Here is a 3,319-nt window from a genome sequence, read left to right as displayed (position 1 = left end):
AGTTGTTATTAATATGAGTTTTCTATCGAAAGCAGTTATATAATAAATATAGGTATAAAAAAGTTTAAAAAGATTGTTTAGTTTGATTTTTCTTGATAAACGTTTAGTGACAAATGTTATACAAAACTTCTCTCAATATGCAAAAACTTTTTTTGTTTGATTTTAGTTCTATGAAGTATGTTTGCGTATTTGGACGTTTGTTCACTTATTTATTTTTATTTCAGCCTGTTTAATTCATCAAAGATAGTCAAAATACCGCAAACTTAAATAAAATACAGTTTTCAGTAACTACTTTTAAATTGCTCTCAGTATCAATAATAGAAGTAAAAAGATTATCTTTCCTGATCCGAATTTCATCCATAGTTGGAAATGTTGTTTTAATGAGCTTTCTAAATAAAGTTTTTTCCAAATAACAGTTTGGACTTAATGCTATATGTCCGCATGTATCGGTTTTTATAAAAACTGTGTCATCTTCACTAACTTTTATATATTTGCTAATGACTTTTAGAAAATACAAAATGGTGTTTACTAGGTTGGAAGATATAACTATTTCATAAGTCTTAATTTTCACTCGCTATTGCATGCACTATGCTTGTAAATCTATAGCAGTATGTGTAACTGAAAATCTATGCAACCGTGGTGTAATCCGAATGTTTGACCACTAGGTCAAACATTCGGATTCAAACCGCAAAGTCTTTGGTTCAATTCTCGGCTTGGCAAACAAATACTTACACTGAAGTGGGAAACGAAGAACCAATTTATTAAATGCTATTCTCCATGTGGCGGTGCTCTGTGATAAAACCATTAAGACTTTTTAGAGCACCTTAATAATAACCAAAAAAAAATGTTACAATAGTTTAATGGTTTTCAGTTAAAGATATGTTGATCCCTCAAATAATATTTAACATACTTTAAAGATTCCTTCCATCAGTAGGATAGTTCCGATACAACGGTAAACTTGGAATGTTGTCTTAACAGCATTTCCGATAGATAAGAACTAAAAACTGCCGTGTCGGTAACGGGTAAATTGAGTCTCGTTAAACGGCTTGGAAAAGTGCTTATAAATAGCCTTTGTTTCAACATTCTCATTATTTTAACTTCATTAAACTTCCGTCAAAAAAAATCATGAAAAAAAAATTTTATAATTATTGGCTTGTCTATTACTTTTAGTAGGTTTCATTGTACAATAAATAGCCTATAATTCAAACATCAAGCGACTAAAACTTACTTTGAGTTTCAATGGGACCCTTATTTATCAATTATACTCCCGATAATTCAAATATTTGTCAACTCGAACTTATCTCTTGGTCCCCTAGAGGTTCAAGTTTTCGGAAGTTTTTTTTTTGTTATAGTAATTTATGATACATTGTCAATATTATTGTCAGATTTTCGGAAAATTAATCTAAGTAAATTTTTGTATGCATGGTTTTTATATCACGTATACAGAGTTATTAAATAACTTTTATAAATTACTTTACTGGTAGTCTCATTAGCTCAAATGATGTTATTAGAGGTTTTATCCATTTTTCTCATGTCAAAAATAACCAAGTTCTGAAGCCAGAGTTACTAAAACACGGGTACTCAAAACTTTTACCGAGAAAGACAGATGATAAACAATATTGTTTGTAACTGCGTCACTTAGATTTCATATAAAAAATTTTCAGTAATGGCTCACACTCTAATTAAGTACAATTTGTACTCTACTTTATTAAGTTCGCCAATAATTTTGTGAAATATTAAACATTTTAATTGAGTTTTTTCATATTTCGCTTTTACGCGTTGCAACGCGTTAAAACGAAATATAATGAAGCTCACAGTTCCATGTTAATGACAAAACTATTGATATAATATTTTACAAAAGTGGTGGTGCACTTCATAAAGTAGAGTTTTTTATTTTTATCCGTAAATCAAATCCAAGTGACCCGGTTACAAACAGTGTTGATTATCATGCGACAAAAATGTTGTTTATCATCAATAACGCGTTGTATCTAGAAATATTAGGGACATCTTTTTAAAATTGCAAATAATATAAAAGCTCGCCTTTTATATTATTTTTATATCTGTTTAAATGCTTGAAACCATTTAGCGTCTAGTAATTTTTTAACAAAATGATTCTTGAGCCACAGCGTGGAACGTTAACTAAACATTTTATGTTTAGAAAACGTAAAATGCCAAAAAGAACTAGTGAAAGCCTAGTTTGTAAAAAATAAAAAATCTTCTTTACAACAAATTCTGATGGAGGGGGAGAGGAATCATCTTGAGCTTTTCCCCCATGCCGTAGCTCATGAACGTATTCTTTTAATATATTATTCGGAAAGTGGATTCAATAACTTTTGTAAAGCGTTTTAGAAAATTTGACTAACTTGAAGAATAAAAATAAAAATTTACTAATCTTCTAATAATTTATTTTATGTAGAGAAGGTTGTTAATTGTACAGGGTTAAAAAATTAAAGGTTATTAGTTGTACAGGGTTAATTCAATAACCTTCTATAAATATACTTGGATATCGCGTCAAGAATAGCAAATCTAAGTCGATTTTTATTTCTGAATTTGCGAGTAACAAAGAGCATTTGGAAAAAAAAAGGAGTTCAATCGCTCATAGTTATCTCCTCCACTCCCTCACCACCCACTACCCCCATCCACCACCATCAACAGTAATGGCATGATATATTTAACAAAAACTTGCTTTTAATAGAAAATTTATATCCATAGCAACTCTTTAAACAAAATACATCTCTATTATAAAGCAAATTTAGAATAAAAAAAACCATTTTTATGGCATTTTTTGTGCTGTTCTGTAAAATCTGGGTCTGTGTTTTCTATAATCTATAATATGTTATATCTTGGTAAGGAAATAGCTTTAGTTTATGGTTTTTATATACTTTTTGATCCACTTGACGAGCTCTTTCCAATTATATTGTTTTTTTATTAAATTTCTAAATATTTTTTTGGTGACTGTAACAAGTTATGAGTCCTGACCCCAAACGTGAAAACTTTTTGGCACTCAATTTTTTCTTCTTAGCTTTAATCTAAAGAACAAGTTAAAAGCAAAAAGTTGCTTCTAACACGCTTATGCACACGAAAGTCTTAACTGTAACAAAGCAACCCTCACTATAAGTCATTTATTGACACGGTCACTTGCTTTAGCAAAATTAAATAAGGATACTTATTTAATTTTGCTAATCAAACAGCCGTAGAACTTTATGCTACCTTTATCTATACAACAACTTTAACATGTAAATCACTATTTTTTCTTGGGAGATGGAATTTATTTGGTTCTTATCCTTAACGTAATCTGGGGTTTACTCAACTGAAACCA

Source organism: Hydra vulgaris, chromosome 11, assembly GCF_038396675.1.
Source record: "Hydra vulgaris chromosome 11, alternate assembly HydraT2T_AEP".
In the NCBI taxonomy this organism is placed as follows: domain Eukaryota; kingdom Metazoa; phylum Cnidaria; class Hydrozoa; order Anthoathecata; family Hydridae; genus Hydra; species Hydra vulgaris.
This window is presented reverse-complemented; position numbering follows the sequence as displayed.